This window comes from Dipodomys spectabilis, unplaced genomic scaffold (genome assembly GCF_019054845.1).
Source record: "Dipodomys spectabilis isolate Male_0828 unplaced genomic scaffold, ASM1905484v1 ptg000135l, whole genome shotgun sequence".
Taxonomy (NCBI): domain Eukaryota; kingdom Metazoa; phylum Chordata; class Mammalia; order Rodentia; family Heteromyidae; genus Dipodomys; species Dipodomys spectabilis.
This window is the reverse complement of record NW_024870812.1, coordinates 714,025-726,838: the sequence shown is the minus strand read 5'-3', so window position 1 is coordinate 726,838 and position 12,814 is coordinate 714,025. Positions and strand designations below refer to the sequence as shown.

Sequence of the window (12,814 nt, the reverse complement as noted above, 5' to 3'; positions counted from 1 at the left end):
ATATATATATATATATATATATATATATATACTAAATTGAATTGTAAAGATAAAGAAACAAGGAACTTTTCTTAATTTCTCTTTTCATTTTCTGATGACTCTGTATTCTTTACCCAATATACACTATATATGCATGCATATCTGATGGAAGATGGGAGAAGGGCACAGAATCAGTGGAAAGTGGATGAAAAATTGCAGCCGCGGAGCCCACTGGCTCTACTGGACATTGATGAAAGTGAACCATGCAACTTGCGGATCGACATGGGAGGGAGGGAATGGAACAGAATGGGGGAACAGATTAGACTATGTAAAAGGAAGGAAATATACTAGCTACCTGACATGCAGAAAGATAACCTTGCTGTATATCACCGCTAAAACAACAATATTTTTTCAAAAAGAAGAGAGCTCCCAAATGAGAACATACGAGAAAAGGGAAATAAAGAGCAGATAATCATGTTTTTGTAAGTCCTTGGTACCTGATAGATTCAATCATTAGCTTTTTTCCTACCAACTGAGTCATACCTCTAAACCCAAAAGTCCTTACAATATTCAATTTTTTCCCTTGATTTCTTCACATTTTCTATTTACTTTTTGTTTTGTGTGTGTGTGTGTGTGTGTGTGTGTGTGTGTGTGTGTGTGTGTGTGTGTGTGCCAGAAATGGAGCTTGAACTCGGGATCTAAGTGCTGTTCCTGAGCTTTATTTTTGCTTGAGTGCACTCTACCACTTGAGCCAAATCTTCACTTCTGGATTTTCTTGTGAAGTTTATTGGAGATAAAAGAATCACAGAGACGTTTTACCATCATTAGATTCAAATCATTATCTTCAGATCTCATCCTCTGGGTTACAGCCATGAGCCAAGGTACCTGGCTTATGAATTGTCGTTCTTTTTTTAACAAGCTGGTGCCAGTGGCTCATGCCTGTAATCTTAGCAACTCAGGTGGCTGAGATCTGATAATCGAGGTTTAAAGACAACCTGTGTAAGATAGTCTGTGAGACTATGATCTCATTAACTGGTTACCAAGAAACCAGAAGGAGCACTGAGATTCAAACTGGTAGAGTGATAGCCTTGAGCACAAAAGAGCAGGGACTGCAACCAGGCCCTGAGTTCAAGCACCACATAAAAAAAATAAGTAAAAACGAATTTGCAATCACGTGTGATCTCAACATCCTCAATTCGTGGTTTATTTAAAGCCAATTTGCATCTCAGTTTGCACTTATTCGGAGTGTAACTAAACTTGTATAACTGTTAAAAGAAAAAATAAGCAGCTGTGTGCAGGTGGCTCACGCCTGTAATCCTACCTTCTCAGGAGGCTGAGAAATGAGGATGGTGGTTCAAAGCCAGCCTCGGCAGAAAAGTTCCCATGAGACTCCTATTACCAATTAATCCCTAAAAAACAAGAAATGGCACAGTGTTTTAAACTGGTATGCTATACTCCTAACCTTGAGCAAAGGTGCTCTGGGACAGCACCCATGCCCTGTATTCAAGCCCCATATCTGAAGGAAAAAAAAAAGAGTTCAGTGCTGGGAAGGTGGCTCAGTGGTAGAGTTCTTGACTTGCATGTATGAGCCTCTGGGTTTAATTCCTCAGTACCACATGAGCAGAAAAAGCCAGAAGTGGCACTGTGGCTCAAGTGGTAGAGTGCTAGCCTTGAGCTGAAGAGCTGAGGGATAGTGCCCAGGCCAAGAGTTTAGGAACCATGACCCACAAAAGACAAACAAACAACAAAAAGAGTTCAAACATTTAAATGATGTGTGCAATAGACTATACACTAAAGATGAAAGATTATACGAATGAATTAATAATTAAAATGATCAACATTGTTTTGATTTTATAAGTAGTGGATGTAGCAGAGAAAGTGATAAGAAATAATTATTCATTCTAACCACTCTTGTATTGTTTTAAACTCATTCACTACTTTTAAACTAAAGGAGCACATAAGTATCGTTTTACAGAAAAACAAAAGTTGTACGTGTATTTTAACCTGAATTCCACATTTTAAAATTTGCCTTTTAGTAAACAATCAGTATATTTTTATATAAACTACTTGTAATCCCTTTAATACTTCAGGTCAGTCTAGTATTTGATTATATCATAACTCCTCCCTTCTTTCTTTTCTTCATTCCATTCCTTCACATCCTTTCCTCCTTTCTATCCTAGCAATTAAACTCAGGACTTCATGCATTTTAGGTAGGTGCTCTACAAGGTGAACCATACACCTGCGCTTTTTGCTTTGGTTACTTCTGTTTTGTTAGTCATGTGGCTTGAACTCTGGGCCAGGACACTGTACCTTCACTCTTCAGCTAAAAGCGAGTGCACTACTGTTTGAACCACAATTCCACTTCTGGTTTTCTATTGGTATATTGGAGGCAGGAGTCTCACAAACTTTCCTGCCTAGACTGGCTTTGAGCTGTGATCTTCAGACCTCAGCCTCCTGAGTAAATAAAAGTACAGGCATGAACCACCTGTGGCCAGCTCTGCTTTAGCCATTTTTATGGCAGGGTTTTCTGTTTATGAGCAGGCCAGAATGGATCACAATCCTTCTCTTTACCCTTTCTGAGTAGATGAAATTAAAAGCACAATGATTTTGGTTCAGATATTGATTGAGATCCAATAAAGTGAATGTTTGCCTAGGCTAGCCTCAAATCCTAATAATCCTCTCTGCAGCTAGCAATTCAAGTGTGAGGTACCATGCCTGTCCCAAATTTCTGGTGACTAAAACATATGAACAATGTTTTAATATTTTTAAATGTTGAATTTGGGGACAATGAGTACTTTTACTTGCCTAGTTTCAAATTTCACCAAAAAACCCAAATATTAACTTTTGGTTTCCTACATAGCATTAAATAAGCAGATAAACTTTAAAAAGTAATTAACTATTTAATGAAAAAAAGCTAAACAATAATCATCCTTACCACTGTAACTTTGGACTTAACAACTTGTCAAACATTGTTTATATCATAGTTGTTTTTTCTGGGCAATAATTTCAATAAACGGATCATTCCACCCCCAAGGTGGATGGCCAAACAGCCTATATCCACAGGAGTGAAAGCCAAGCCATAGGCCAACACACTAAAGGAAGACATGGTCCGGAAGTATTGTAGGTGGCAATGTCCCAACATAAGGGACAGCTTAAATAGAGCTTTTTCTTAGGAAAGATACTCTATTAACCCATACCTCTTCTTCTGGGTTTATCACTGCTTAATTGGAGACAAGTCTCATGGACTTTGTTGCGTGGGCTGGTCTGAAATCATGATCCTCAGATCTCAGGTTCCTAAGCAGCGCGGATAATAGGCATGAGCCACCAATATCTAGATTACTTATTCCTTTAATAAAAATAAAATGGCTACAGCATGGTTTAACAGAGAGCTTGAATCCTTTCCTGAGTCTTAGAGATCTTCTGACTAGAAGCAGAACAGCAAACTGACATGTGGGAAACTGTGTCTACCATATGAAACCATTTTCCAAAAAAGTATCTGGCTCATCAGTTTGGCTTCTGGACTCACAAAATTAACATTCAATTCTCCACTGAAGTAGAGGGTATCCATTGCATGCTCTGCAGCATCATAAATCACTTGCTGGTCATTAAAAACCCCTCTTTTCAATAGGAAATGCTCAAAAAATTCTGTTCATTGAATAATCATGACAACCTTAGGAGATGGGAAATACCAGTATCCAATTGTATATTGTGGTGCTTGAACTCAGGTCCTGTTCCTGATTCACTCTCTAGAACTCTACTTCTTGAACCACAGCTCCATTTCTGTTTTTGTTTTTGTTTAGTTGGTCATGGAGCTTGAACTCAGGGCCTGGGGGCTCTCCCTGATCCACTTTCTAGCACTCCACCACTTGAGCCACAGCTCCATTTCTGTTTTATTTTGTTGTTGTTGTTATTCTTGCTAGTCATGGGGCCTGAACTCTGGGACTGGGTGCTGTGTCTCATCTCTTCAGGTTAAGGCTAGCATTCTACCATTTGAGCCATAGTGTACTTCAGGCTTTTTCTTCTTATGTGATTCTGAGGATTCTTACCGAGGGCCTCATGCATGCAAAGAAAGCACACTTCTACTGAGCCACCTTCTCAGCCCACTTATGGTTTTTGAGGGATTAATTGGAACTAAGACTCTCATATGACCTTTTCTGCCTGGGCTGGCTTTGAAACACAATCCTTCCATCTCAGCCTCCTGAGTAAGAGTGTAGGCATGAGCCACCTGTTCTTGGCTCCATTCACATTTGTATACAAGTGAATAAAGCTCAGTGATATAGTGTCTTCCTCTTTAACCAAAAGCAGGTAAGAAACCAGAATTTTATTTGAAATTCAGTTGAATCTGAGTCTATATTCTTAACAACCAGGTTGTAAGTTATTTGATCTTTGCACAAGAGTGTTAGTAGATATAGAACACATGTCATGATTTTTCTATTTCAAATGTCCCATGACAGATAGTTGGGCATGGTGGTGTAAGCTTGTAATTCCATCACTTGGGAGGCTGAGGCAGAAACACATTAAGTTCAAGGCTGTCTTGGCTATGTAGTGAGATGCCATCTCAGAAGGGCAGAAAGGAAATGGCTCCTGACTATATAAGCCTTAGCAATTACTTTCCCATCTTCTGTGTCAACAAAGAAAAGCCTAAGACTCTCCAAGGCCAAACAGAAAGCATGGCCAAAAAGAATTTCCCAAAATACCTGGATACCAGCTGTGTCGACTCATTCTTGGGCCAATACAGTGTCATCCAAAGGCATTTTTGAACAGTTGGATCTATGACCCCTTCTCCCTCTCTTCAGAAAGCACTTAAGACATTGGCAACTGTAATATTAAGGGACTAGCAAGTGTCACATGGTACCTGAAGACACTAATGGTTCATGGTATACATTCTGTGAATTAGAACTTATTAAGTTTGCTGCCAAAGCTGCAGCAGGTGCAGTACCAGTTGGGAGAGGACAGCAGGCTCCATAGCTTGAGCCCTATGACCTACTGAGTGCACCATTGAACCCAGCAGCCCTTCACAAAAGGCCAGGAGAGAAGGCTGGATTGACATAGAACCATACCTTCCTTCTCAGGGGGCCACCATGGTTCGTGAGGCTCCTTTGGTGTGGCATGCTACCGTCACCTCATTTCTGCTTCCTGGAAGGATAAGTCTCACCACATGCCTGTGTCACTTCACTCCCACTTCCGGTCTGGGTGGGTATGGCCATTTGACTGCACCACCTCACTCCTGCTTCTGGTCTTGGTGAGTGTGGGCTGTGGGCTTTCAACACAACACTCCTGCTTCTGGTCTGGCTGGGTAGTTGCCATTGTCTGTGTCACCTTACTCCTATGTTCCCTCTGGATGAGTGGGGGCCGCATGCCTGTGTCACCTCACTCCTCCTTCCAGTGTGAGTGAGTTGGGGCCTCATACTTGTGTTACTTCACTCCTGCTTCTGGTCTGGGTGGGTCCAGATTGGCTCTGAGCTTCTTAATCCCTGTAGATGCTGTTTACCCGCATGGATTGCAGCCCAGGCAAAGCATGACATCAAGGGATTAGAATGGCACCTTTAGGTTTGAGAACTCTGTTATAAAATTGTGTGTGTGTGTGTGCGTGTATGAACATCATGTGTGTACCCGTGTTCACTGATCTTGGGGTTTGAACACAGTGACTGAGGTCTATCCCTGAGGTATTTGATCAACATAGAGCTCTACTGATTGAGGCACAGCTCAGCATACAGCTTTTTTGTGGTTAATTGGGATGAAAAGTCTACCAGATTTTGCTGTCTGGGCTGGCTTTGAACGACTATCCTTAGATATCAGACTTTTCTGTAGGTATTATGTATAGGTGTGAGCTACTGGAACCTCTCTCTTTGCTCAATTGCTATCCAGAGAGAAATGTGCATGGCAAGCATTCCGGAGGAAAAAGAATTGAATTCTTCCAATGAGCAATGGTGAAAATACTCAGGTTCTAGCCCAGTGTTGGTGGATCAAGCCTGTAATTCTATCAATTCAGGAAGCTGAAATCTGAGAATTGCCGTTAGAAAGTGTGTGGAGGACTGAGTCCTTAAGACTCTTTATCTACAATGAACCATCACAAAACCGGAAGTTGAACTGTAGCTCCAAGTTGTAGAGAGCCAACCTTCAGTGAAAAAGCTCAAGGAAAGCACTCAGGTTGTGAGATCAAGCCCAGTGACTACAAAAAAATGAGAAATATACCTGGGTATTCAGTATAAGTTTACCATTTTAAATATCACTTTCCCATTATATTTAGCTCTGTCATAGGTGCATGAATCAAAGGGGAATAAGAAGCTTGGCTAAAAAATATAGGCAGCATTGTGCGGGGGAGGGGGGCAATGCGTGCGTACATGCACATTTGGCAGTCCTGAGGCTTGACCCTAGGGTTTTCATCTCTTGCTTGGCTTTTTATCCATCAAGGCTGGTATTCTGCCACTTGATCTAAAGCTCTATTCCCAGATTTGTTTTTATTGTTAATTGGAGATAACAGTTGTACATACTTTCCTGCCTGTGGTGGCTTATTCTAAAACATGACTATTTTGAATCCTGCTGTAAAAAATGTGTGTGCACACAGCTCTACTATAACGCTGACTTAAATTTCTTCAGGTGTATATGTAGGATTTCCTGGGTGGAATTTCCACACTGATTTCTGTTGTGGATACATTGATTCACTTAATTGCCAACACTGTGTAGAGTGTCTTTCCCCACCTCTTTGCCAGTATTTGTGTTTTCTTTGATAATAGGCATTCTCATTATGCAGAGATGGAACTTCAACATATATTTGATTTGCATTTCCTTGATTGCTAAAGACATTGAATATTTTTCGTGTATTCTGTAGACATCTATATTTAATTTGGGACCTATCTAGTCAATTCACTTACCTATTTATTGATAAGACTATTTGTTCTTTTCCCTTAATGTTCTTTGTGTGTTTCATATTTTGAGTCTATACATTCTAGACATTAGGATTTCTTCTGTTACTCGAAAGGCAGGAGTTTAGGCTTATTTCACTTATTCTTACCAAAAGACACCTTCTAAGCTTCAAGTTATTTAATCTATGATTGATTTAAAAATGAGCTGACAGAATTAACTCTCAGAGTGACTGCCAACAAGTACAGTTTTGAACTCAGAATTCAGTGTCTACAAAGAGAGACATATTTTAGTATTTTAAATAAAAAAGAGATGTATATTAGTATTTTAAATCAATAAAAGCTAATCAGCTACATTTTCTCAAAATATGTAATTATAAATATTTCACTACTCTTCAAGGTAAAACTATTGCAAATTTTAGCAAAAATTAACAATTTTACGTTCTATTTATTTCCTTGGCAATCATTCAAGCTAGCCAAATTAAAAAAATACTATTTTGACCAGTTGCTGGTGGCTAACATCTGCAATCCTACTACTGAGGAAGCTGAGATCTGAGGATTTCAGTTCAAAGCCAGTCTTCAAGAAACTCTGTGAGACTACTTCCAAAAAACCACCAGAAAACCAGAAGTGGTGCTGTGGTTCAAGTGGTAGAGCGCTCTCCTTGAGCTGAATAACTGAGGGACTGCCCCCAGACCAAAAGGTCAAGGCCAACAACCAACCAAAACAAACAAAACAAGAAGAAAAAAAGAAAAAAACCAACTGTATGAAGAGGAATAATCTCCAAGTTTTTATTCAAATTTTTAATGCTTGTGGCAACTGTTTTCATTTGGTAAAAAGTGGACAGCTTATATATGTCATTGTGATAAATTTGCTACTATGTGGTTGCTTTTCTCCTATTTATAGTTTTATTCATCTAACATTATTGAAGATGAAAAATCCATGAAGGGCAAGACATATTATTTGGCAAAACTGGTCAGTTAAAATGACTAGTACTTTCTAGTACTTTGGCAAAGAAGCTGTCATTTTTATTCCCTCCCCAGGATTTGAACAATGAAAAAAAATGTCTTGACTTTTCCAAAAAGTGAGTAAGACGGCTCATATTGAAATAATTAGAAGATAGTGAAAAGAAAGTTTAGGGTGCATAATATGTTTAATTTTTAACCTTTCTCACAAAAAACTTCCAAGAAACTTAACACACATTTGTTATAGATATTTATATCAAAGAGCCCACTGCAGGTGCCTGACACCTATAGTGTGCAACTCAGGAGGATGCGATCTGTGATTGAGATTGGAGCCAGCCTGGAAAAGCAATAATTGCATGGATGATGCCTCCTGCTATTATATCATGTCTTTTCCACCAATCCTCAAAGTGAAGCTGTCTCCCCACATGACCATCCTTCTGATTTATTGACATTAACTTTTTGATTTATGGTTTTCTCCAACAGCATGACATGTGCATGGAGGCAGGCCATTCACATCTGTATTCACATCTTTCTCTCTAGTTGCCTACAATAGTGCCTGGTCCTCAGTGCTTAGTAGTCTTGTGTGGAGATGAGCCTGTTCTGCTCTTGAAATCTCAAAGTTCAATCAGGAAAGCTCATCAAGCTGTGGTCTTATGGTAAATCATCATTTCTTCTAAATATTATGTTTTTCTCCTTGTGTATCTAAGTCCACCTAAGGGTGAGATCAGTACCTGACACCTATCGGTTGTGATAGCAAAGGTAGCTATGACATCATAGAAATTTATTGTGAACCTTCAGGAAGACCTGATAACTGAAGCACCCAAATTGGTAGGTTCCCACATCCTGGACTACATTCCACATATCTGCAATCAAACCATCATTCATTCTTTGCTGGGCTCAGACTCATCATATGTTTCCCTTCTCTATTTAAAATAACGAAAAATGTGTTTTTGATATGTTATTGAATTATTGAAATGTGCCTCCAACCAAAAAAATAATTCCATTAGTGGAATGTAAATATAAGGCATGGATAAAAACAATCATAAAAACTCCTAGGGAAAAGATCAAAAGTGGCAGCTACTACAAAAGTTGTTTCTTAATCTCAGCACTGGTGTCTCACACCATAATCCTAGTATAATGTAAACTAATGAAACTTTTCTTTTTGTACCAGTCCAGGGGCTTGAACTCGTGGCCTGGGCTCTGAGATCATTTGATGAAGCCTAGCACTTTACTACTTGAGTCATAGCCACACTTCTAGTATATTTGGTAGTGTAGTGGAGATAAGAATTTCACCCACTTTTCTACCTATGTTGGCTTCAAACTGTGATCCTCGATGTCAGCCTCTTGAGTAGGATTACAGGCATGAGCCACCAGTCCCCAGCTAAAAGTTATTTTTGTAAGATATAAAAGTTTACTTATTCAGGGGAAGAAAGGGGGAGGGCGACAGCGGTAGGGGAGGGCGAGGGCGAGGGCAGAGCCTGAGTGTTCCACACATCCCGCACCAGTGCCTCGTGGCACGCCCCACTCTCCTCCCCTGGCTGGGACGGCTGCAGTCCTCTTGGTCCTCGCGGTCCTCAGGGGCCTGTGCAGGAGCAGCGGCAGCAGCAGACATCCAAAGCGGCCCACCTACCCTGCAATCCAGGCCTGGCCGGCGCGACAGCAGGTGATGGAGTAGCTGGCCGCCAGTGTAGCAGAGAAGCACTGAATGAGCCAACCCTGCCGTCCCAGAGGAGCGCACTCCAGTGCCGCATCCATCAGGTCCACCGGCTCAATGAGTGAACAGAGTATCTGTCAGGGAAGAGCTACTGCATTGGTTTGTGATGATGCCAATAAAAGTGGGTGCCAGCTGTGGTTCAACTGGGTTCAGCAGAGTTCATATCTATCACCATACAGGCAACAACACATTCAGAGTGCTGGGCAGGAAGATCCAGGATCATCAGTTGGTGATCAGCTGTGCCATCCACAAAGGATTAAAGTATAATCAAGCAACACAGACCTTCCACCAGTGGCGAGATGCCAGGCAGGTGTACAGTCTTAACTATGGCAGCAAAGAGGATGCTAATGTCTTCGCAAGTGCAATGATGCATGCCTTAGAAGTGCTGAATTCACAGGAGGCAGGACCAAAATTGCCTAGATAAAATTCACAACTGCCTGATCAAGTTCAAAATGGCCCATCCCAAGAAGAGTTGGACATCCAAAGAAGACAACTGCAAGAACAGAAACGTCAGAAGGAGCTGGAGAGGGACAGGCTGGAGAGAGAAAGAATGGAGAGGGAAAGACCAGAGAGAGAAAGGTAGAGAGAGAGAGGCTGGAGAGAGGTTGGAAAGAGAGAGGTGGAGCAGCTGGAGCGGGAGCAGATGGAGCAGCTGGAGCAAGTGGAATGGGATCAAAAGAGCAGAGTGCTGAGTAATGCCACCTCTGCCTTTGTGGAGACCCCTGTAAACTCTGAGCTGGGAGACCCCTCTGCTTCTGAGCCAGGCTTTCAGGAAGCCTCTCAGCTGTCAGAGGCTCCAGCCCCGCAGGGTGTTATCTTGGGACCACCTGCACCTCCATCTCCTCCAACACTCCCACCAGGTCCAGCCCAGGCCTCTGTATTCTCTCCTCCCCCAGAACTTCCTCCTTCACCCCCACTGCTATCCTCTGGCCCTCCTCCCCCACGCCCTCTTCCTAATCAAGCCCCTCTCCTGTACCACCTCCTGCCCCTTCCTTCCTGCATCCGGATTTTTTTTTAAGGATCCTTTTCAGAAGACAATCGTCCTTTAACTGGACTTGAAGCTGTGATTGCTGGAGCCAAGCTTAGGAAATTGTCACTGGTGGAAGATGCCTCTTTGCACGGTGTTCACAGATGTGAACTCCGAGTCAGCTAAAACAGACATGGGTGGTGGAAATGGACCCGTTCCCTTGGCAGGTAGCAGCTTAATGGAGGAAATGAGTCTCCTGATGGCCAGAAGGAGGAGAATGGCCGAAAAGGGATCAACAATAAAAGCAAAAAATGAAGAATCAAAACCTGTAACTTCTAAGGTCTCATCAACAAGTACACCTGAACCAACCAGGAAACCTTGGGAAAGAACAAATACAATGAATGGCAGCAAGTCACCCGTCATCTCCAGATGAGATTCTCCAAGGAAAAATCAGATTGTTTTTGACAACAGGTCCTATGAGCCATTATAAGTCCACACCCTTATCCCAGCCCAGTGCTGACCGGGTCCAGACAGAAAGCCTTGACTGTGACAGACTGAAGCAGGATATTTTAGATGAGATGAGAAAAGAACTAACCAAGCTGAAAGAGGAGTTCGTTGATGCAATCAGGCAGGAGCTGAGCAAGTCAAATACTGCATAGAGAAGCAAACTAAGCAGAGATAAGACTTGAATATGGAGAAAAACAAAAATTCCTACAAACAACTGTCAACATCACCCCTACAGTTACGAGCTATCAGAAGAAAGTGGAAAAGGAGTCAAGGGAAAATCCCCATCCTCTGAAACCTTCGTAAGTTGTGACTCTGGCGATCATCTGTTTTCATCTCCGTTTGCTGCTGCTTTGACCTTTACTGCAGGATGAAAAGAGAGTTATGTATGAGTTTCCATAACATTTATGCAGAAAATATAAACCCATCAGGCAAGATCGCCATGAATTGAGATATTTTCATGTTGAAATAAAACCACACATTTCCCACAAACCCACTGCTAAAATAAAGAGTAGAAAGGCTCATGAAGTTCTCCCCCCCTTCCACATCCTCCCCTCTTTGAGTGCTGAGGAACTGAGCAAGCTCTGCTTTTGTATTGCATGTCTCTCTCTCAGGTTTGTCTTCCTATAGTATTTGGTATTCCATGACTAATTGAGATCAGCGCTATGTAGGTTTAGATCTTAAGATGAGGAACAAATAGAATTGTACATGTTTTCAAAGGATGACATTTACAAGAAAGTGTCTGTAGATGACCAGGTCAGTCGTGAGTGATTGTACAGTGATAGGAAATCCAAGTTAGCCTTTAGTGGTTAATTAGAGAAGAGAGCATTAAGGACTTTCTTCAATTTTCAGCCTCCTGAATCTGGCATAGCTCTTCTCTCCAATTAACTTTCCCACAAAAGCCAAAGGTTATGGTTAGTCCCATGTATGCACTGAGAGAGTATCTGAAATTCAATTTCTACTCCCAGGCCAAGCAAAAATGAAAAAAATAATAAAAATAAAAGGGGGTGGAAGCAAGCACATATTAAAGTTTTAAAATGACCCAAATGTTGCTGGTCATGTGTGTAATCCTTACTACACAAGAGGCTGACATCTGAGGATTGCAGTGTCAAGTCAGCCAGGGGAGGAACCTGCTTGAGACTCTTATCTCCAGTTACACAGCACAAAACCTTGAGCTGTGGCAGAGGTGTTAAAAACACCAGCATTGATTGTGAAAGCTAAGATATAGGTCCCAGAGTCAGAGGTGAAGCCGCAGGATCAATAAAATTTTAAACGGAGAGAGGATGAATAGCGGATGAAATCTGAGGAGCATGCGTCAAAGTAAGCCCATACAAGAAAGTCCATAAGGTTTTCTCTCTGTGTGCATCTGTGTGCTATCCTATGGCTTGAGAATGTTTTGTTCAAAGATAGAGCTCCACCACTCCCAACTTTTCATTGATTAATTGGAGCTAAATGTCTCATGGACTTTCCTGCCCTGGGTGGCTTTGAACCATGATCCTCAGATTTCAGGCAACTGATTCATTCGGGGCTTCACATAAGGCTCATCTCAAACTAACTACCAAGAATTAAAAAAAAAATGGAGTTGGCTCACACAGAGAGTCCGGAATGAAGGAGCCAGACGCAGCGGGCGAGAGGATTCTACTCAACACCAACAAGAACCGACAAGGAGCAGACAACTTCATCCTGCACTTTGCAGACCAGAGACGACCCGGGATCCAAGACTCAGTGTGAGTAGAAGCCCCACTTCCTCACTCCTTCCGAGGGAGCAGAGGAGGGAAGGCCACCCCTCCCCCCCCAGCACCGGTGATCTCCATCTTGGATACC

At 41.8% G+C, this 12,814-nt stretch overlaps 1 pseudogene; it reads left to right on the top strand.

Moving 5' to 3' along the window:
- Positions 1 to 9,576: 9,576 nt before the first annotated feature.
- On the top strand, positions 9,577 to 11,170 carry LOC122116461 (annotated as a pseudogene).
- Positions 11,171 to 12,814: the final 1,644 nt, after the last annotated feature.